General features: G+C 40.4%; 1 protein-coding gene and 1 long non-coding RNA gene across 10 annotated transcripts in view; one reads left to right on the forward strand and one right to left on the reverse strand.

Annotated features, from left to right (window-relative positions):
• LOC113944890 overlaps nt 1-1,187 on the forward strand; it is a 71,796-nt gene extending 70,609 nt beyond the window's left edge. The window contains exon 3 of the long non-coding RNA XR_003526871.1: nt 926-1,187. This is a non-coding gene — a long non-coding RNA (uncharacterized LOC113944890). The remainder of the gene's footprint in view (nt 1-925) is intronic.
• Nucleotides 1-24,242, reverse strand: part of GLRA2 (glycine receptor alpha 2) — a 130,054-nt gene that overhangs the window by 39,766 nt on the left and 66,046 nt on the right. The window lies entirely within an intron of this gene.

The raw sequence follows: 24,242 nt of genomic DNA on the forward strand, positions 1-24,242 counted from the left end.
TGTCATCACACAACCAGGCTGAGTAAAGTCATTTTCAGTCACAATAGTTAGGAATCTAGTGCAAATATATAATAAAAGCAATAACTAAGAACACCATCGCTTCTCACTGAAAGATGTTTGTGCAGAAGTCTTTTAGCCACGCAGCCTTGTGTTTGAGGCACACCTATATTCCCTTCTCAGCTTAACTTTGAGCTTTCATAACAGAAGAATCCTTTTCTGAGGGTTATTTGATTGCTTAGCCTAAAGGCCAATGTTTACTCCTCCTATAAACTGCTCTTTTCTCCTTTCTCCACTTTCTCAAGCCACAGTTACTATATTTGTTCTGTGCAGTCTGCAGCTGTAGTTAAATCATCCAGTGCCCCTCCAAGGAGCCACTATGCACTAGCAGTGCCCACAACACTCTTGGTACCAGTGACAGAAGCAGTCTAGAGTGCAGATGGAGAGATATTTGAAGGGTCATCCAGGCACCTCTCAGAAAGGCTGCTTGAGGGCCCTGATGGTTCAAAGCATTGCAGCACAAGTAAAGGGAATGGTTTTCATGTCAGTCTGATACCACGTGGTCAAGACTTGTTGAAGTCTGCTGCCCCATGGCAAGCAAAAGCTTGCTGGCAGAATGACTTCATGATACTGACAGACGAATGTTAACCTTACAAAAAGGTTGGAGAAAACCTGGAGGGAGCTAACAATCCTAGAGGGAGTTACTGAGGATATCACCACTGCTTATTGAAGATTCACAGTGAAGACTGCTCATCTGTGCAGGAAGTAGGGAATAAATCACTCCTAGTTCTCTTATTTTTAGTTGCAAATGTATAGGCTTTTGCATATGAGGTATTGGGTTATACCATTTCTGCAACCATGGCATTATAATTGATTTTATTTCTTTACTTCTTTACTTCTCTTTGTGTGTATGTGTATGTGTTCCTAGTTCGTGTCACTTGTTCTGTCTGTAAAACAGTAAATAGGTGAAGTTGAACCACCTACAAGGAGTGGAGACTTCTTCACCCTCGGGGAACTGCTTGTCCTGCTCAGATGGAGAAAGTTCAAAAGCCTTAATGATATGGGATCTGGAGAAACTATGCTAAGGAGAATGCTTCAGAGAGGAGTTCTGGAAGCCCAGAAAGGACCAAACTGAGTTTTCTTCCACTTAAAATCATTGGGATGGCTGGAATTGAGGACACAGTACGTGGAAGGAGGGTTGTGTATGAACTTTTGGATTCCTGCTTAGTCTTATAAAGTTTCTCTGACCTCTGTTTATTAAATAAAATCAAAAAAAAAAAAAAAAAAAAAGAAGAAAAAATTAACTTTCTTGTTTTATTCATATTCTGATGAAACATGGGTAATTTTTAAGTTTAGCTAAAACTTTTAATCTCTTGGGGTATCACACTATGAGAAGAAGATAAAGGCACACCCACTTCAAAGCTCTGGCTGATACCAAGTCTTGACACAGGCACCGTTTCACAAAACAAAGAAACTGGGCCTTTCAACCACTGCCCAGCCTTTCATGTGTCCCACACAGAGTCTGTGGGCATTTCCTCTGATGCTCCTCTCTGTACTCCCAGGGCTTCCAAGCAAGAAGCAAAAGCAAACTTGTTCACCAAGAGCATAATTTAAAGCTGCCCTACAATGTCCTTGAAAAGGAGCAGCCATGTAGAGCCCAGGGATTGTTCCTCTTGCAAAGTCACAGGCCTGGGTGTCCCAGAGCCTGTTCTGCTTTCCCTCTGATGGCAGAGGCACCTGGCACAGATGCTGCATGAGCCCAAATCCCCCAGGTTGGTCTCAGCACATGTCAGAGACGGGAGAGAAAGGGAACAGCTTTCCTCGCTTTCAGGCAACTCTGACATTCTCAGATGACTCGTGTAACTTAAAAGAAGCTGCAAAACTGAGTCAGCCTACGCAAGAGAAGAAAACAGCCTATATATAAATAACAACCTATATAACGTTCCCCCTGTCAGTTCCATAAGTAGCTAGAGAAGAACAAAGCTTTGAAGTGAGTCATGTTAACATCCCCCACACCCCCCAGTCTCTCTCTCCCTCTCTCTGTTTCTAACTCTGAAAGTTCTGAGGAAGCTCAGAAAACACATTGGTCAGAATTTTAAATCATGATGATCAGGGTCAAATTATAACTCTTTCAGGAGATGTTAATGAACTGCCTAAGCCAGGAATTTTATTTGCATAATTGGGAATGAACATATATCTTTCTTGAATCATTTTGTAGGCATTTACCTTACTGGTAAGTCTAGGGTAGTAATAGTTCACCTCCAGCTTTCTTTCCAGCACTAAATATTCTTGCAACATTGGTCTACTCCTGCTACTAGCTGAAATGTAGAAATGCACACCTACATCTTTTATAACTATGGGATCATTACAAACTCCATTTACATTATGACTCAGCAGAATCAGCACATATTACACAGATTTGACTCCTGTTAGACCAAAAGTCTGTTAGTCCTTTATAGAAGAGCAGATTGTGCTGCTGTGTTACCCAGTATTCATGTTCAGCATAAATATATGTATCTTTTGAAAAATCCCTACCTCCTAATACCTCTGACCCCACTATCAAGCTTCTGTGGAGAGTGACACATGGCTAGAAATACAAAGAGACACACTTCACATTATATTAACAGCTATCTTTCTCTTTGATAAGTTATTAATAGATGTCAGAAATTTCAGTTACACTTGCTCTATCATTATTTATTTGAGCTGTGGGGAAGTACTTGCCTGACTGGTGAACCCTGCTATATGTTTCTCGCATGAACTGACATTCATTCACTTGTTGTTATGTTGGAGATAGAAAATCAAACAAACAAATTAAAAAATCAGAGAACTATCCATGTGAAACAGTACATGTTAGCAGAGAGTAGAATCAAAGATTCCCAAAAAGGTCTCAGTATTTCTCTGTCTCTTTCTCCTGAAAGATCTTAATGAAGAGTCTCAAGCTAATCCACCTGCTTCTCAATGAGTATGTGCAATGTAAGGAAATATTCTTACCTCCATTTTACCAATAGGGAAATTAGGGTGTACGTATAGTAAGTAAATTGTCCAGGTCTTCAGGAGGAGCCAGTGGCAGAGCTCTGAACGAAATCTTAATCTTTTGGTTATCCCATCCATGTTGCAGAGCTCAGATCATCTTTCCCACATGGTTGTGAGAAGGATCCACATTGCTGACTGTTCCACAGAACTGCCTAAATCCACAAGAATTTTCCTGGGGAGTCTCTGCATCACCACCACACTACAGATGGAATTGTGCAAAAAATGCACATCTGTATCACTGTCAGACACATCAGGAGGAGAACGGGAGATAGACAGGGAAAAAGTGTGCAGTAATAATATCCATTCCTTCTTTGCTGTTACTGTCAACTTGGTTTTGGACATAGTAAAAAGTAGTGAAGAGAAATTAAAAGAGATTTCTTTTTTTCGGTGTAGGTTATACTCATAGTTGCATGAGGGAAGGTAGGGGAGATGTTCCAGCATATGCAGCTGCAAGAGAGATGTTCCTTAAGTTGTCAATACAATGTCTATTTTGTAAACATATTTGTCAAGTTTGCAACACTTACTCTGCCTAAAGGGTACTTAGAATCTAAAGCTATTCCAGCAACCATGACTTTGATTGATTGCACATCAGGAAGCTTAAGCATAGAAAACTCCTACACAAAACCCCTTTAAAGTATGGAAATTAAAATTTAAAGGGTTCTGCTTTAACATGCTTTGTGTGTCAGAGCAGCCACAGCCACAGTCCAAAATTGGGGGGCAGCAAGGAGGAAGGGCAGCACATCCATTCAGTCCTACTCACACAGAACATGTAATAGGCACAAACACTGCATGAAGTAGTGTTAAGGTGGGAGGGGAGCAAAGGAACAGAGCCTACAGAGCCTCCTGTTTCTAACAAATCCACATCTGTTAGAATGTGCCAACTAACTCCAGAAGAGCACAGTAAAAGCCACAAGCAGGACCTGATTCTCCAACAAATCCCTTTCATGCACATCCCATCAAAATCCATCATTGCCATTCAGTTTATATTAATATGCTTTTAACAGAGGAAGGGGTGCACACAACATCCTCAGACAAAAGCTTGTTATCTTTAATGAATATCTTCAGAGTTGTACAGTACGTTTGGCAGCAGTCATTCCTGTGCTGGATGGTGTCCAGAGATCTGCTGAGCTCTTCGGGAGCTCTCTGCATTCTTATCTGAGGGCTGTTATTTTTTGAGTACTCCTCAATATATCTTCAGGAAGGCTGCTCCTGTTGGCACTGGTGTTGCAATGCAGCAGGTGTACTGGTACTGATTTTCCATTGCCAGAATAGAACCTCACAATCTCATTCCTGAGGAAAATGTCCCACTCCTACAGTGTAGGTGAATTCTCATGGCTGCATTATGGCCAATGGCCTGTAAGGTAATTTGCTGTATGTTCTTTCTTTCAGCTTGTCTCAAGCAATGTTCCCCTCTTGGCCTTAACAATCCAGTTCTCCCAGGTACTTACTGTTTTGTTTTCCAGTCAGTAGCTGTACAAAGGGATAACAATTAACCAGAGGAGAGTGTTTATTTCATCTTTCCTCTCTATCCTCTTTCCTCTCTCCCTTTGATCACAGATGCAGAAAAGATCTAAGTGCTTAAGCCTAAACACTTTGACCTCATTCACCTGCTGCTTAACTCTAGGGATAACTTGAGTTTAGTAGGTCCTTCATTATTTAACTTCAATGTTTTCTCATGCCCAGAATCTCTCCTTCTATGTGCAGGGAGGTATCTAGCTCCAGCCTAGGTCCAAACATGACTCAGGAGCTACAATGAGAATATACAGGAGTTTATTCAGAGTCCACCAAGCACACACTAATAGCCTTGGGTCTTTAAAAAATGCCTCGGTATCTGCAGGAATAGTAAAACAAAATCATGCCAACCTTTCCATTGGAAGCTTTGTGGTACTGGTACTCAACAAGGAAGAGGGAAATATATCTTCAATGCCCTCCCAAGCCTGATAGGATATCAGTGCATCTCTTCTACCTCCCACAATATGTATAGCAGGCCACAAGCAGGGCTGGGAAGAGAAGGGGTTTTCAAGGTTAAATGGGAGCTGTTCTGCTGCACAGAAAGGAATGCAAGATTCCTGAATTTTGTTGAAAGGAAATGGAGAAAATAGATATATAGGGGAGAAGAATTCAAATAAGTTAACTTGGGGTTCAATTCAGAAAATAAAAACGATAGGGTTCCCTGACTCATTCTGCTCTTCTTCTTGCTGTGAACAGCTTCATAATGGGAAGAGAAGTTCCTGCGTTTTATACTGGTTTGTCTATTTATCTCCAAGGCTTAACAGAGACAAACATTATTAAAACACAGTTTGGAAAGGACTTTCAACACTGCCATTTATTTTAAATATTATTGTTTAATCACCGATTTCCCTCTGGTAATTATGCTATCTTTAGGTTTTAAAGTTTTTTAATCGGTGTTTTCCTGTGGCTTGGGTGCGATTCCTGCAGAAGCCTTGTAATAACCAAATAAGTAGGACAGCCTAATCTAATAATTTGTGCATGCATATGATGTTCAGGGGGATTATTAAAGTTATTTTCTCACTAAAATGTTATCAGCTTAGAAAGCTGAGCTGTTCCAGGCCGATGGTTTTTTATTGCAAAAATGTTTAATACCTTTGTATGCACCAGACTGCAGTTGCACATGCTAATGACATTTATTCCATTGATTTTGCCTTTTGAAAGGAACCTTGCTGGTCCCTAATTTTTGCTTAAAAATATCCAAACAACCAAACCAATTTGGCTCAAATGGCAATTTTCTGAAACTGAAAACTGGAGTATTTGTTTAGACTAAAAGTTTTGGATATGTTTTAGTTTGACAGGACTTGTTATTAGCTTAGGACATGAGGCCTTGAGAATTTTCTCCTGTTTTATTAGCATTTTATTTCAGCCCCCCAGCACAACTAATTTAAATGGTTCCAGGGGTAGAACATAATCAATTTTGCACACCAAGATGGAAGTCTGTCCCTTAGTACTAATTGCCCTGTAGGTAAAAACAGTGGTAATAAATAAAAAAAAAAGGACAAAAGAAAAAAATTAAACAGCATGAATGCAAATAGCATTACTCAGACTTTTTTGTTCTGCTGGAGTAGTCTAAATTTCAAAGCCACCTCCCACACACATACTTATATATAACATTTAGAAATACAATACTTCCTCAGATGTGGCATTCATTGTCATACAGCTTGTTCCTAGATATGTAGTATTTTGCTACAGAAAGCAAAGCTACATCAGTGTTTTTCTGCTCTCATGATTCATTCTGGATGCTGAAAGAAAGACCTGGTATACAATGAAACAGGAGCACAAGCAAAGGGAAAGAGATAAAAATATGGGCAGACAAATGTCAAATATTATTCAGTTGCTTGGGCCATGATATGCACAATATGTCATGACTCTGTAGTTGTACATGCTTTATATTTCTCATTTGAATGATAATTCTTCTTAGTGTAATTGTAGTAAATATAGCTATACTGCAATTAACATTGTATCCATTATCCTTTCAGTGAATTATCTCAAGAACTTTTTTTTAAGTTTCAAAACCTGCGCTATGAAGGCTTTGTTTAATCAGCTAGAGAGACCATAGCACCAAACTGTGACAAGCCTTACTTAGATTCTCTAAGGAGACAAAGGCTTAACCTGCTGTTCGTATATTATTGTTACTTAGCTTTGATTACTGCAGAAATAATGATTGCTGCAGAAAAGTTCAAATAAAACATTGCTTTCTAATGTTTAGTTGCAGCTGAATGTTGGTCCATTTTCCAAGAGTGTTTGTTTAAGAAAGCCTTTTGTTAAACAGGGTCACTAGCAGGTGTAGTAGGGAAAAATGAAGACATTATCAGGTCCCCAGGGGCTTCAGCAAGGCTTTGTTGCCCTGACCAATCTCACCCAAGCCCTCAGCCAAGCCTCCTCTGTCTGTTGGCCCAGGAGTATCCTGGTTTGGGCTGTGTCACACACAGGCTGTGCTCAGCCAGATCTCCTGCATGGACCTTTAACCTGTGCTAAAGTTAGCCCTACCACCAGCCTGGCCTCCAACTGTCCTCACCGACTGCCTGAGCTTGCTAGATCAACCCTAGTTGGATTTGGGATCTCTCTTCCTTGCCTCCAGCCCTATCTCTATGCCTGGTTGCATCCCAGCCTTTGCTCATCACCTCATCATGAATGTCAGTGGATCACATCACTGTCACCAACTCAGCCCTGCCCTGATCCTGTGGGTCAGTGCCCTGGCGTCATCTGTGCTGCAGATGCCTTTGGTCCCTGGCTTGCTCTCCCTCATGAAGCAGCCCAGGTTACGCTGCTCCTTGACAGATATAATTTGGCTATCATTGCCATTATCACCCTAATTTATGACTTACTTCACTTTTTATGAGTCTTTCCCACTGTTGTTGGTTTGGACTCTGAAGACATTTCAGTATGTAAAGAACAAAGTGCAAAATTCTACCTGCTTTACTGCATTAATAGTTGACTTGGGTTTGGTAAGTTTGCCTTATCAGGGAAACCAGTAGATGAGTGGCTTTTTTGGGATTTTAGCAAAGCTTTTGATACTGTCTCTCACAGTAGCCTTCTGGATAAATTGTCCAGTGTGCAGCCAGACAAGTCCATAATACGCTGGGTAAGCAATTGGCTTACAGGTTAGGCTTAAAGGGTTCCTGTAAATAGGGTTATATCAGTCACCAGTGGGGTTCCCCAGGGCTCAGCTGTAGGACCAGTGCTCTTGAATGTTTTTATAAATTATCTGGATGCAGGAATCAAATGTCTATTAAGTAAGTTTACCAATTATATTAAACTAGGAGGAGCTGTGAACTCTCTGGAGAGTAGACAGGCCTTAGAGAGAGAGAGGGATAGACTAGAGAGCTGGGCAATCACCAGCCATACGAAATTTAACAAAAGCAGGTGCCAGATTCTGCACCTGGGACAGGGTGCAGAATAACCCTGGTAATAGATACAAGCAGGGGGATGAGAGGCTCAAGAGCAGCATCATGGAAAGAGATTTGGGGGTTTGAGTTGATGGCAAGTTGAATTGAGTCAACAATGTGCCCTGGCAGTCAAAAGGGTTAACCATGTCCTGGGGTGAATCAAGCACAGTATCATCACCTGGTCGAAGGAGGTGACTGTCCCACTCTACACTGAACTGTTCCAGCTCCACCTCAATTACTGTGTGCAGTTTGGGGCACCTTAATACAAGAAGGACATCAAAGCTCAGAGGAGGGCAAACAAGATGGTGAAGGGTCTAGAGGGGAGCTCTAGGAAGAGCAGCTGAGGTCACTTGGTTTATTCAGTTTGGAGAAGAGAAAGCTGATTGTGGTCTAAGAGCTTCCTCAAGGGGGAAGCAGGGGCAAAGGTGCTGATCTCCTCTCTCTGGTCACCAGCAGTAGGACACCAGGAAATGGCATGAAACTGTGTTAGGAGAAGTTCAGATTGGACATTAGAAAAAGGTCCTTCACTGAGATTGCAGTCAAGCACAGGAACAGGCTCCTCAGGGAAGCAGTCACAGCACCAAGCCTGTCAGAGTTCAAAGAGCATCTGGACAATGCTTTTAGTCACATGGTTTAGTTTTAGGTAGTCCTGCAAGGAGCAGGGAGTTAATCTTGATGATTCTTATGGGTTCCTTTCAACTTAAAATATTCTATGATTATGCAAAATTAAGAATAAATATTATTATTGGGAATATCTTTTTCTGACTAGAAGTCTGTCAAAAAACAACATTGAGTGTGTAAGAGTAGTTTTCTAGCAGAAGTATGAAAGCTACAAAGTTTTCAAACAAAGATTATAGTGATCCTGGGAAATCTCAAGTCCACTGAAAACATAGTTTTGGTCTCAAATATATATATATAATTTTGTTTTAACTTATCAAACCTGATAAGAAAAGACACAAAGGTAATAAATATATAATTCATGACAGGATGGTTAAAAGCTGCTGATCCAAAATTATAGAGCTTCAAGACATCCTTCCCTCTTTAGGTTTGGCAAAAATATCAGACTTCACAGGACCTCCAGCACAGCAAATGTTTTACAAAGAAACAGCTTAAGTAGTCCCCTCAGAATTTTGTCCTGTTGGGGCTTCTGGTAATGCATCTGCATTTCTTGAGTTTTCTCTGGCCCTTCTTCACAGGTAGGAATGAGTAGGACAGAGAGCTTCTTTGGGGAAATTTCTGACTTATTCTCCACATGTGCCCTTGCTTTCTCTGTCTGCAAACAGCGAGTGAATGGTTCCTTCCTCCCAGAAAGCACAGTCTTCTTCACTTCTAATCTTCCTTTTTTTTTCTTTCTTACAGAACACTTTTTTTTTTTTAATTTTAATAATCCAGAACGAACACTTGGAAATTAAAACATAAAAGTAGTTTTTCAATTGTAGAAATTTTATCCTAGTCTTTCATGCTATTTTAGCAAATTCTGTCTTCAAATTATGATCTTCTGACTACACAGATCCATATATTAGTATGCTCAAAATAATGATATTGAAATCATTAGCACAATTAGTTGAGATTTGTGGATTTTGAGATGGATTGCATTGCAGTCAGAATGAAATTCAAAAGAAGAAAAAAAAGTAGACAGGGTGATATGATTTTGATCCCCTAATATTAAACATACAAGGAGAAGTGATGAACATTTATACCATTTTTAACACATAGAAAGGATGAACATTTATCTTATATATATACATGCAATGTGAAATCATTGCTTTTATGGGGCAGTTCAACTATATCACAGAAGAGGAATGTCAGCAATTCGTTAAGAATATGAGCATCAACTTTCCAAAAGTAGTCACAGGTCACGAATCTGGGGTAGAACATAAGAAGTTCCAAAAAAGGGCTATTTTCATACCTTATTTCTGTTTTCCAGTGACTTTATGGTCAAAGACATTTCTACTGCCAGATAGAAACTTTTTTTTTTTTACCTCTTTACTGAACTCCTGCACAGCAGAGATTTTCCCCTTAACTCCTGTAAGCCTGACACAAATTATGAGTGAAAAGATGCCTTAACTGCAACTTTGAAGAATCTGGTCTAGCTTCTTTACCTGATCTTACATTTTTCTGGCTGACTGAATTTCACTTTTGATCAATGCCACCATCATTTCTAGGCTCATCATTTACGAGTAATGGAAGAACCTCCTCTCTCAATTTCTATCCTTAAGCAATGGCATGATATCCATGATTTTTGGGTACTGTTTTGTACAAGACTACAGATGACTACACTGAGAAATCCAACACAATATACACATCACTTCCTTGGTCCCGCTAAGACAAGTGAAACAATATAATGCTACACTGGCATCTGAGGAAGCCTGGTGCTATGGTAACCTCCCTCACCAGGCATCCCTAGGAAGCCCCTTATCTGCAGCAGATGGGAATCAAATAAAGTCTCCAGCAACACACAGTCTCCACATAAACATTCATTGAATCCTTGAGTCAATGCCCAGCTGCACTGCAGGACTTCAGCTTCACAGTTCACAAGCTTCAAAATGAAACATGTGGCTAAATTTGGGCAAAGAAAGAATACTCAACACCCAACGGGACAGATTCTAACAAAGCCAGCAAGGTGACTTCTGACGAGTGGAACTCCAGTCTTCCCTACATTATTATTTTACATGCTTTCAATAAGTAATGCCATTCTGAGAATTTTAATTCACAGTTGCATATGTATATGCAACTTCAAACCATTATATTTTCCCTGTAAAACATGTAATTTCTCTGCCAAAAGGAGATATGAAGGGCTTGAATTCCTTTTAATCTATATTTGGCCATCACGAGAACATGCTAAAAGCTCTAATCACATCTTGTGTTTTACCAGCACCATAGGTGAAAAGATGCTGTTTAACTTTTCCCAGCCTCCAGCTGGCTTCTTCCCATGTAAATGCTGCATTTATGGATAATGACCTCTGCAGCGACCAGAAAGTTTTGATCTCCTTTGTATTCCTTGCACTGAGATACACAGGGATGGGGATACAGAAGCCACCTGCGCCTTGGAGACACAGGAACTGACCATGTGTGTATGGACAGCTTGGTCATTCTCAAGTTTGCCCCAAAAAAGTAAAATTCCTGAGCCCATCCTCAAAGGTCTTCTGTTCTCTACCAAACTGAAGTCCAATGCTTAGCTCTGATGCACTGGAAGGACAGTTCAGCACTGCAGACTGAGGTGCTGTTTTGTGCTGTCAGGGTGTAAAGAACAGTCAGGGAACATAGTCTGAGCAGGAGTACACCCTGTCTTCCCCATTTATATGAAAATCAAGCAGAAGGGCAAACATAATTCACCTCTCACAATCAGTGAATACACATTTCACCCTTTTTTCTGTCACTCAGAGCCAAGGACCAGGTGCTTATAAACCATGATCCTGTAAACTCTTCATCCCTGGAGGTGCAGCTAGGACCAGGCAGTGTGTTAAACTGCTTGGAAAATCCCCTTCCAGCCCAGGTCTACTTGGCATGGTGAGTGCAAGCCCTTACAAAATGTCACAGTTTCACATCAGCCAGTTTCAAGAACCTGCATTTTCCCTTGCCCCCTGCAATTTTAAAACACTTAAAATATATTTGTATTGTGTTTATCCTCTCCATTTTCACCTCATGGGAACTCGTCAGTTCTCAATTTGCTGTGGGGGTGGGTCCTGTACAGAAACACAGGAAAATCACCTGCCATCTTCGTCAGCTTGATGCAGAACAACACCTCAGACCGAGCTTGCTGGTTCTTGCTATCAGGACAAGGCAGAGCCTTAGTGTGAGCACCTAAAGATATGTGTATAGAGGGACAGCAGTGGCTACACCACCTCAACTTTTACCTTTTCCCTTCTAGGCAATGTCAAACTAGTCAGGCAACCCATACAGCAATCGTGTCTCTTGGGAACGTGCAAACTGGCTTCTGTGTGCCACAGATCTGACCCAAAGTTTCTCTAAGGGGCTGTTCATTGCTGTTGGCAATGATTTAGAAATAAAGCCACCTTGTTACAGGTATCTTAACTCCAGAAACTTGTATTTTAGAAGTTGCAGTATACACAGTGAATTTCTTTGCCTTCACTGATATTCAAACATGTTGCACATTTTCACACAGTCAACAGTGTGCTGATTAGAGTGGTCTCAAATGAATGGGTCAGTTTGAAACCTTATAACACGTACAAGAGAAATGAGGGAAAGACTTTGTGTCTGTTTTCTTGATTAGGCATCAGTTTTCCTTTGAATGTGGAGCCAAAAATCAAATTAGCTAACACGATGCTCTGCATGACTGACTTTTCCAAGGAACTCAACATCCAATATCATGTCAGGTAATTATGATTAAATAGCTGACAGAGAGAGAGCTCTTGTCAGTTAATGTTGAGGATTACTGGGCAGTCAGTTGTGTCAGGTTAGGCATGCTGCTAAATTGTGATAAACCAGGTCCCATTTTCGGGAAGTATGCACAACAAACATGGCTGTCACCAGATTATGGAGCTGGTAGTCTGTCTTCTGCCAGGGCAGAGTTAATGAGAGAGAATTGGAAATTTGCTTGCTATTGTAATGTTTATCTGAAGTTGATAAAAGATGTCATACATAACCATATGACCAATTTTGGTCTTCTGGAATTTGACTAACATTTTGTGATTCTTGCATAAACACCCTTCCAGGGTCTGGCTATCTACAAGGTACATAAAAGTCATGGCAGAGAAAGGCAGTGAGTAAACATGATATCCAGCAAAATTACATCATGTTAGCATATGCAGATTTTTGCTCGTTTTTTAAATTCAGGATCAGAGCAGGATAAAAATGTCATGATTGAAGGAAGAATTTCAGCTAGAAATTTTTCAGAGAAAGCAACGAATCAGACTTGTAAAGAGCAAATAAATTGTTCTTCTTGCCCCTCTCAAGGTATGAGTAACTAGTATTGGCCTTGTTTCTCTTATTTTTTTATGGAGATTATGGAGTTATTCTCTTCCCACAGCTCACCACATTAAATACATGGGTAATGCTAAAATACTTACACAAAATGCGAGAAACATCTCACAAAGCCTTTTGCAAATTATGTGCCAATGACACCATCATTGATCTTTTATTTCAGCATGCATTCATGTAAAAAACCTAAATGAATAGAAGGCCTGCTGTGAATCTTAATGTGATTATCCTTTTGTTAAAGAAACTGAAAGAATGCTTTTATTTTGCCCACGAACTTTGGTATTTCACAGGTACATTAACGTGAGCGCTATAGATTCATAAAACTCCCTTTAAACACTAATTCATGGGTACTTTTAAAAATTGCCCCCATAACAACATGAAGCTTGCTTCTTCAGAAAAATAATTTCAAAATCTGAGTGATATAAAGATGGGAACAGAGCAAGTTTAAACCAGGAGCCATGTGCTGTACTTTCCACAAGACAACAAAATGGATGATATCACTGAGGTCATGCTCCACAGAGGAACAAAAGGGCAGGAATTTTCTAGTCTTCCATCACTGTCTCACTAAAAAAAGTGGCTTTATTTCTAAATCTTTGCCAACAGCAATGAACAGCCCCTTAGAGAAACTTTGGGTCAGATCTGTGGCACACAGAAGCCAGTTTGCACATTCCCAAGAGACACGATTGCTGTATGGGTTGCCTGACTAGTTTGAAACTGGCTGATGTGAAACTGTGACATTTTGTAAGGGCTTGCACTCACCATGCCAAGTAGACCTGGGCTGGAAGGGGATTTTCCAAGCAGTTTAACACACTGCCTGGTCCTGCTGCACCTCCAGGGATGAAGGTATCTCTCATTGCTTCTATCTCCATAGTTACTATCTCTTTATAGTACTGCATGTATTGGTGCCTGCAACGTGAAAAAATAAGAAGAGCAAATGAGGAAGCTCTATGCCTGAAATGTGTGTTAGCTCTATCAAGTCTAGACATTCTCATAATCTGTGTGCTTCTGGACCCGAGCCATGCTCTACAACCTCAATGAAGTTGGAAGTAGACTCTGAACCTGAGAACACTTGGCCCAAGGAAGCCTGGAATTACACATCTGTGTCTGTATCTGTACCTATTCTGTTTCCAGAGTATCTCATACTGAAGAGATGCCCTTAGTTAGTGGTAGAATCAGGATCTAAACCCTGAACCTGGAACAACAATCACCAGGAAAAGAAACTAATTTTGATGGGGATGCACTATAAGTACTCCTCAGTGCCCAGATTACAGCCTGCTAGGCTCAGAGCCATTCTTTAGGAAGCATCTGTTCCTCGCTGCCTGCCCTGTGTTGAAGCACCTCTACTGAGCCTTTCTTCTCTCCCAATCCACTAATTAACTCCCACACTGGAGAGCAAATTGAATCAATCTAGGATTCCTCTTACACCCCATCTGATCCCAGCACATGTAACTAACAATCTGTGCTGCCTTTTTCTCCCCACAGCCAGGCCCCTTCCCCAGTGTGTCCAGCCCATTTGTTGATTCCCTGCTCGGCACACACTCTGTTCAGGAGCTGAAGAGTCCAATACAAAAGCTTCTGGCTTTCCAAGGAGCAATGTGGAGTGTTCAGGGATTCCTCCAAATGGCATTTACCTGCAGTCTCCTTCCAGCCCCTGCTGCTGAGACTACACATTTGCCATTCTCATTTGGCTTCCCCTCTATAATAACCTGCAGCAGATGTTTGATGTTTCACTCAGCACTAACTAGAGATGCACATTGTTTTAATTTCCATCAGTGAATCCCTGACACTTTCAAAGTCTTTTTTTCATGTATTTTATTACTCAGTTGATATTCAGCACAATTAAAATATCCATTTCACAGAGGCTGTTCAAAATGTGTACTGAAACATGGATTTTCTCTTTCCGAGAAAAACGTTACTAAAGTGACCATGCAGCCTTCAGAAGGGTTGCCTTGGCTGCACAGGGTTTTAATATAATACCTACTGAAAATAATGGTGGCAGATCTTTGGTCAGAGCTATTCCCGGACAATCCAGAAGGAATCCCATCAATGCTGAGGAAGGACCTAATTGTATCACTGAGTTTCCTAGCACTGTTTTTAGCAGCTGAGACTTAAAATCTACTGCAATTCAGCAGAAAGCAAATAAATAACAGCAGAAGAGTTGCTGCAGCTGTGATGGGCTACAGATTCAAAATGAACTGTGTTGGAGGAGATGAGTTCTCTCTTACTAGAGCAGATGATGTTCCTGAGAAGATCAGATTGGTGTGGGGATGAGAGACCTCTTCTAAGCATAATGCTGACAGGAGGCATCACAATCCGACAAACCAGCACAGGTGCCTGTTTAGCCCTTCTACTTTTCCCTGAGGTGATTCTTTGCTCTTACCTCTGTCATCCTGTCGGTCTGAGCTAGAAGGGCTCTGGTCCCTGTCTCAGAGGCTGCCTCACCAACTCAACTCTCAGTTGATCTGTGCTCATGAAGGAGGAGGTGGTGAGGAGGTCCCCAGGACAGGTAAGAACCAGATGGAAAGATGCACTGTGGTACAGGTGTCCTTGTCTTTCCTCAGTCATGTTTTCCTAAAGTGCTGATCTAACCCTTTTATGGCAATAGAGCCAATGATCCTCCATCCTCCCTACTTTAGCTTAGTTGAGAGGGTGCTGTAAAGGGGCAGCACAGGGTGGCAAGATGCGGGGGCAACAAGGTCCAGAGAAGCTTCTAAGATGAAACTGTAGGTTGTCAAGAAGGGAACTGGAAAGCACCTTCAGTGAAGAAAAAGAGAACTCTAGATGCAGTCACACCTTTTCCTCTGATTACCATCTCAGTTGGAGCAACGATGAAGAGAGAGGGAAAAGTTCTGTGGCAGTGGATGGTATGGGCAAAGACAAAAAGGGCTTCAAAAGGCTCCTAAAGACTGGCTGCTGTGTATGTGCCAGATTGATGCATATGTTTACACATGTGAGTCAGGATAAGCTGCCTTTTACTTTCAACTGGAAATATATAATCAGTTCCAAAGGAAAATGGTTCTCTTTTTGTCTTCTTGTCTGCTCTCACATTAGAAATTATGTTTTGTCCTCCCTCAAAGCACTTAAGCTGGTAGTTCACAGCACATCCATCCCCCTCAATATTTTCTTGAATTTCTATCCCAAGGAAATAATATACATTCAGAAAACAATTTTCTCACTAAGAGCTGTGTATATGCCCTGAAAAAGGAAATGGGCATAAAAAGGATTTAGAGAAAGTTTCTCACCATGGAAAGGGTTAAAAAGATCCCAATTTTATGAGTTTTTGAATACTCTTCCTCCAACAGACTTTTAGCATAGTAGTTGCTACAGCTCAGTGTTCCCACAGGTAAGGTTATCTTTTCCACTGTCCATCCCACTAGGCACTTCCCCTGTACTCACACACAGGCAACACTGGAGCTCTTTCTTCCAGAAAGTAGAACTTTATTGATTTGGGGAAAGCAAAATATGAACTTCAGGGTAAGAATTTATTTCACTTCTAAGTGTCTAAGAAAAGTCATGAAGTATTGTTAAAAATATTATTTGTAGTCAGGAAAAAATACTCAGGTGTCCTTATAGGGCTATTCTATACTTAAGTCATGAACATAAAGGCTAATCACCAGCAGACATTCTGTCTGAGTTTGTAATTTCTTTGAGTGGAGGCAAAGGGCAACTCACTTTTCCTTTTCAGTATTTCCTAGGGCTTGCACAGTTATTAAAAATTCATATGTGCTATTGTCCTAATGGTTCGAAGAGGCACAAATCTGTCTGACAAACAGAGGTGAGTGATGCTGTTCATGACATTTATGTAAAATCTTACCTCTCTCAAGGTGTTTTCTGCCTCAATCCTTGTAATTTGTTCTATCAGGCTCAGCTGTGGGAACTCAGCAGTTAACATGGCTTATTTTCATACCTTTGTAAAAGTCACAATCAAAACCAGTAGGACCTCTTCCCTGAGGGCAGGGAGAGGGACCAGCACATTGTGAAATAGTTGTTCTTTTTCTCTAAAAGGTGAAGTCACCAATTATTCTTGTCCCTTCACACAAGGCTTCTTTTGCAGGATAAGCTTTAATTACCATAATCTAAGCCTCAGTTTCCTTTGTCATCCTAGCTACCTGCAGTAGATAAGTTCCCTTCTAAAGTACTTAATGTGAGTGGGTAGGACTGATTCCTCATACAGGCTAAAAATATTTGCTCTCTTAATGCCATGGTAGGTTCTGCCCATAAGAGGATTAATTAAACCATGTCTGTGAATATGCAGATATCATGGCCACCAACTGCAGAGCACATAAGCACACACATACAGTGAAACAAATTACTGTCTCCAGAGAACTGTGTCACTTTATCTAGCAGCTAACTTCTCCATACAGGTCCTGTTTGTCTGGCTCTTAAGTGAATGCAAAGAACCTCATCCCAGTTTTGGGTCCTTTCAAGCAGGACTGAGTCCTAGCACGCAGGAGACAGCAGGGAGTGCCCCAGACTTCTCCTGCTTCTGCATGGACCCAGAGGATGCCAAGAGATGTCTGTCTGGGACTCCTCAAACATAGGCTACAGGAGACTGCATCTCACTGGGCAGAATTAACCCACACTTCATCAGGGAGTATTGCAGATGATTTTACAAACCAGTTGTTGCAGAACTGAGGAGCCACCAGCTGTTCTCTGTGGGACAAAGTGTCTCTGAAACCTTAGGACACCAAAACATGCTAGTAGCAACAGTACCTTTTTTTTTTGTTGTTTTTAAGGTGGTCATGCAATAGCAGGCTGGCCAGAGCAGAACAGAGAGCAGCATTGGCTCACCTCCTGTCCATCAGCTTGTGACTCTCTTATTTCACTTGAATTGGACCGGAGTTCACAAGTAACCTTCTGTGATACAAAGCCTAGAATGGATCTCTTGTGCTTTAACCCCAGCTGGCTGCTAAGTACCATACAGCTGTTCATTCACTCCCTCCTCCACACTGGGATGCAGAGGAGAATCAGAAAAAGGTAAAACCCGCAGGTTGAGATAAGAACAATTTAATAATAGAAATAAAGTAAAATACTACTAATAATCACAATAGTAGTAGTAAGGGTGAGGGGGTGCAGGGGGGAAGGAAGGGAAGAGAGAGGGGAATAAAACCCAAGAAAGATAAGCGATGAACACTACAGCGGCTCATCATCCACTAAGTGATGCCCAACCAGTCCCTGAGCAGCAATCACTGCCTCCCAGCCTACTCCCTTCAGTTCATATACTAGACATGAAATTCTGCGTATGGAATATCCCTTTGTTCAGTTTGGGTTAGCTGTCCTGGCCCTGCTCCCTCCCAGCTTCTTTTGCACCTACTCTCTGTCAGACCATGGGAAATGAAGAAGTCCTTGACTTAGGGTAAGCATTAGTTTAGCAACAACTAAACCATCAGTGTGTTATCAACATTATTCTCATACTAAGTCCAAAACACAGTATTTTACTAGCTATTAGGAAGAAAAGTAACTCTATTCCATCTGAAACCAGCACTCTGGAGACAGCTAAGTAAACAGATGTTCTCCTAGTTAGTTTTGGTTGAGAATTTACTGTCACTTATCACAGACAAACTAGAGAAAAGAGAAGTGAAATTCTTGTAAAGTGATTTATCCACCTGAATTTCAGCTCTGGATCACATCTTAGGACAAATGAAAAAGGGAGGAAACCCTGAAAAATGTCCTTATCGCTTTCATTGGTGCCTATGCTGTCATTGTCTGTATAAGTAATATGTGTGTTTACTGATTGCAGCAACCTGCTTGAATCTATCAGGCCACACAGAGCTTTATTGCAAAAGGTGGCAGGATGTGAAAAAAAGAGAATGCAAGGAGAGGCCAGTAATCTCAGCAAAAACCAGATGAGAGTAAAACTGTATCCAGGACCATTACACAAAAAAGTACAATTTTGAGTTTTATGAAGGAGGTAGTTCTATTTTGCCTGGTCACATAAAAAAGGTATTATACAAGTGCTGGTCATAAAAATGCTATATAAAGGCATAAAGTTAGCTTTCCATTCCATGCACAACTGACTTGCCCATAGAACAAGTTAGCCCCTTTTGCATGGTATCTGTCTGTAGTCCTTGAGTAATTGCTTGTCCACTGTAGTTTCTAAAACTGGAATTTACTGATTGTTTTCTGAAGTATGAGCATGCATGTGTAATATTATGAAAATAAAAATTTTGTCTTGGAAATACGTGGAGTAAAATCAGACTCAGCAATCTCTATTTCATGGCTTTGTCCTGCAGTCTGCTAGTTATCCTGGGATCACAAAACAGCATCCTGTCCCTAGGAAACCTTCCTGAATTGGACAAATCAGGTTGCACAAACAAACAAACCAAAAGATTGTGCTAAAAAAATCCCCCAGTAAGGTCAAAATCCATATTCTCCGCCAGAGAACTTGGGTGCTTGGCTCCACGAATATGAGTCCAGAGCAGCACTTTGGCTTCTGTGCACTGCTGGAGAGTAAAGAGTAGTTGATATCAAAACCTTCTTGCATCTTCTCCAAGAGCCATAAATGCCAGGTAATCCCAAAGTCAGTGAAGCTTAACTGAAACAAATGTGAAAGATACACTGGAAGGAGCAGATCTCCAGAAGCACATGCTCCAGTGTATTCTCATGTATCGATGTGCCTCACCCAGAGAGTGATAGTGGAGATGTCCCTTATGCACATCTCCTGAACCTGCCAACATGATGTGAAAGCCCCATGAAGATAAACTCTCTCCAAAGCAGTCACAGTTCTGTACCTGGTCACAGCTGGAAGCCCTGCAAACCCAACTTTTCTCACAGTATCCTGGCAACTCTGAATGGAGTGTGCTTATGTGGGAGGGAGGTGAGTTAGGAAGTGCAATGATGGGGGGCTGTTTGAAAATATTTGTATAAATATGTTCATTTCAGGTTAATTTCTACAAGTGACATGTAAGGTACAAGGACAGATTGCTTTGTGCTCTTTTTTTTCTTTTTTTCCCACAGCAGCTTTGGCTTTGCATGAAACCACCAATTTGCAGATTTTCAGCCAAGTTCATACAATCAAAAATGACAGTTAAAAGTAAAAAGGATGCAAGATTATTACTTTCCTGCAATTCTGTTCTAACACTGAAATCCCAATTGCACTACTCTTTTCTACTGTTATTGCTGGGCGTTGGTAGTGCTGGTGAAATAGTTAAAGGTTTTTTGTGATGCAGCAGTAAGCAGAATTGTTGAACATGTACAATAGCCTTGATAAAATTCTCAGAAGAGGCGAATGCTTTCTGCAATTGGAAAAGTATGTACTTGTTTGTCAAAATGTAATTTCATTTCTAGTCACAGAATTCTTGCACTTCTACCCATTTTTGACAGTCTAAATTACAAAATATTCTGCTTTTATGACCAAATTCATGTATAAACAATGACATCTGAAAATCTAAATATTTGCATAGGAAAAATCATGTGTCATGTGACCACTGCTAGTTTTACAGCTAAACTTTTGCACTGGAGATTATCTAGTAGAATAAAATAAAAGCAAACATTTTCACAAGATAAGCATACTGGGAACTGACTCTGTGGTTTCACAGAACTGTTTTTCTTAATCAGCAAAACCTACTGCTGTTTTAGGATCCTGGATTGTAGAAATGGCCAAGAGACAACACAGAGAGATGGTGAATCATATAAATGATTCTGTGAATAGCGTTGAAATATTAACTGCAGGTTCCATCTAATGAAGCACTGGAACTAGCAAGAGCACACACAACAACATACATGTCAGCTTTCAAATTTGGAACAAACCAAAAATCATTTAATAAGGAAGGGCTACCACATGTTTTCTGGAGTATGGTTTAGCTCTTTGTTCTCCTGCGACCTCTACAGGTTTTTCTTTCAGCTCAGACCACATGTCCTGCAGTACATTCTCTTGGAAGGAGCCAGTAGTGCATTACGGAAGACAATAAAGCATGTGAAATGTCAGGGAAGGACAAAGAAGACTATGACACAAGTGATTCCCAACTTTCCTGATGTAATTCCAATAGTGTATCCAAATGGAAACACTTCAAAAGTTTCTTGGATGTTTTTGTTCTGAATCACCTGAAAAAAATCCCTAAATTTTGTACTAAAACAAGATACTTATCTACAGAATGTTGATTTCATTAAAAAAAAAAAATCTTCTGTTAAAAAATAAAGGTACTCAAACAAGGTCTCCAGTTGGTAAATTAGTCAGAGGTTTTGTGTCAGTTTAAAGGAACTGAAGATTTAGCCTCCACTCTGAAAAGCAGATCTTGGTTTTATGGTGTGTGCTAGCTCCATGCGTATGAAAGTTCCACAGATCTGATAATACTGCAGAAGTTAACCAGTAAAGCTCTGCTTTTTATTTTCTCTATGGTTGTAGAATCTCCCCATGTAGCCTGTTGGGCACACTAGAGCAAAGGACTCAATTAAAAACTTTGTATTAGATTCTGGGACACACTTGTAATCTTGTTCACGTACTGAACTCTAAATGCATTTACAGAAAAAAACAGCAAACAAAACATGACCTCAATGAGTAAGAAACCCTGACATTATTATCTAGACTCAAGCATTGGTCTTCTGCACAGAAGGAGAGAGACCTTCTGCGTCAGAGACTTGCATTTGCCTCTCCCTCCTTCAAACATGCATAATCACAGTGACATCCACAAAGGCCTGAAAATCCACCATGTGAATAAACGCGACCCAGAGCTCTCACAGAATATTGTATAAATGCTCTGTGTGTAGCAGACTTACGCATAAATGGAAAAATGCCCTTGGTATATCACTCAAAGTGGTGTAAGAAAACCAATATTGGCTCCAGTCAGTATGAAATGCCACCATTTTACAAGCAGGAGGATTTGATAAGGTTAGTAGATGACTATTCATTCTTGAAATGCTTAAGTCATTTTTATCTAGAAATGGTTGCGTTGAAGAAATGACTAACTAACATCAGCCCTTTTCTCTGATTTCCTCCTAGAATGCCAGTTTATGTTGAGAATTGATTTTTTAATCCACTGTGAAGTCACATTTCAATTATTTTTGCTTTTTATGTATTCAATTTTCTTTTCTAATTTACAGCTCCAAGAGTCAAACTGAGTCTTTGTGACAGTGCAATTCTTTGCCTAGAAAACTGGAACTGGAGACTGAATTATGCACTGTGGGCAGCCCCACTGTCTCTATGCAGGGTCTTAAGAGTCACCTCCTGTAACCTATTTGTCTTAAAGATTAACAAATGTGTAACAGACTGTAGTGAAACAAGAGTTTGGATACCACCTCATGTACAATTCACTCATTCTAATCCCTGTTGGCCCTGCATGTGAAAAAGAATGAGAACGAAAAAATTAATTAATTTTCCTAAATTAAACAGGTTTGACCTTAATCACACAAAAAATAGCAGATGTAGGTAAGAAGATTCTTGTACAGTCACTTGTCGGGAAAAAAAAAAGTGTAATGTTTTGAATATTTCTGTACTATGATAAAATTTTTACTACTTTTCATATTGCGTGTTTGGGATTGGATTTACGCCAAACCGCTTCAGAATCTGATTGTCACATTGGTCAGCCTGGCTTCACTTGTTGGTACTTGAAACAAGCAGTTCATCTAACCTACCTCACATACCTATCTGAGTGCCAGAAGAAACTGGCAGTGGAAGTGCCTCTTTCTCTCAGAGAAAGACAGTCAACAACAGCTTTCAACCACCTCAGTTTTGACAGCTGGATTTCAGTGCATGTTTGCAAGTCTGTTATTTACTTTTTGATTTAAAATTAGTGGTGAAATATACATGCATATAATAAAGTAGCCATCATTATAAAAGTAGAAAGAATTGCTCTGGCTTTCTCTGGACAATTTCAGAAATGTAAATGCAAATGGAACACAATTTCTTTCCATTATGGGCTATTTTACTCTTTCCTCAATCTGTTATTACAAACCACACCTGAAAAATAGCCCTCTATTCATATGCTTCACATACAGCTATATATGAATATTTTCAGTGCATATATAGAATCACAGAATCATAAAATTGTTAAGGTTGGAAAAGATCTTTAATATCATCAAGTCCAACTGTCAACCTAGCAGTACCACCATGTCTACTATGTTCTCAAGTGCCACATCCATCATTTTTTGAACACTTCCTGGGATGGCGATTCTACCACTTCCTAGATGGTCTATTCCTATGTTTTGCAACCCCTTACATGAAAAAAAAATTTCCTAGTATCTAATCTAAACCTCCCTGGGTGCACCTTGTGGCCATTTCCTCTAGTCCTGTCACTTGTCACCTGGGAGAAGAGACCAACTCCCACCTGGCTACAAACTCCTTTCAGGTAGTTGTAGAGAGTGATGAGGTCTCCTCTGAGCCTCCTTTTCTCCAGGCTGAACAACCCCACCTCCCTCAGCCATTCCTCATAAGACTTGTGCTCCAGACCCTTCACCAGCTCTGTTGCCCTTCTCTGGAGTCACTTCAGCACCAACATCCTTTAGTAGTGAAAGGCCCAAAACTGAACACAGGATTTGAGGTGTGGCCTCAACATCACTAGGTATATACATCCCTAGTTGATTTTAAGCTATAACTGTTGAGGGTCTTGTTATTTATTTCCTCCTCTCTTTTCACCCTGCCCCATATGTTAAGCAGCTTTTTCTTTTTTCCTGTACATTTTTCATCTTATATAGATGGACAAATGACTCACTACATTAGTACGGTTCCTCAAATCCAAAAGCAGTTCTACATTTTAAAATTTTCACTTTTTTTAACATTGTCTTTATTCCCTGTAATTGATTCTAAAAATTATTGCCTATCTGCTTTGCTCATGAAGAGCTTTTTCTCCTCTCTGACTAATGCTGTCACTGGAACTTCATTGTCTTATAATTAATGAACCTCATAAATTTCTCTTTTACAAGTTTTATACTGATCCACATTGTTCCTGTTGGATACTACAAAGACTTGATTTCTTACAAATCCTGACTTCACCTCCCCCATACTCCCAAACCATCAGTTGTTTGGCTGGCTGGGACCCCTGAGCCTCTCAGGCAATCACACCTTTCCCAGCTGCCCTAGACTACTGCAATTTAACTGGCTAAATGAACATATACTGCTGTTTTTCACACTTTCTGATACTGCCTCTAAGTCACTACTCATTTTAATTGAACTTTTCCATTTTTTATTTCAATTAAGTTCTCTTATTCCACAAATTATAAAAAAAGTCACGGAAACTTTCACAGTCTGCCTTTCTGTCCTTATTTACCTGCTGATGCTTCTTCAGCTACAGCTTTCTCTGTAAGTTTCCTCCCACTGAGGATTAACTGTAGAGAAGCAAGATTCAGGATGGGAACAGTTCCAGGCATGGAGAAAAGCATACAGCAATCGACAGGACTTTCATATGGACTTTACTGTTATTATGTGGTTTCATTGTA

Source organism: Corapipo altera, unplaced genomic scaffold, assembly GCF_003945725.1.
Source record: "Corapipo altera isolate COAL_440 unplaced genomic scaffold, ASM394572v1 0, whole genome shotgun sequence".
Lineage (NCBI taxonomy): Eukaryota > Metazoa > Chordata > Aves > Passeriformes > Pipridae > Corapipo > Corapipo altera.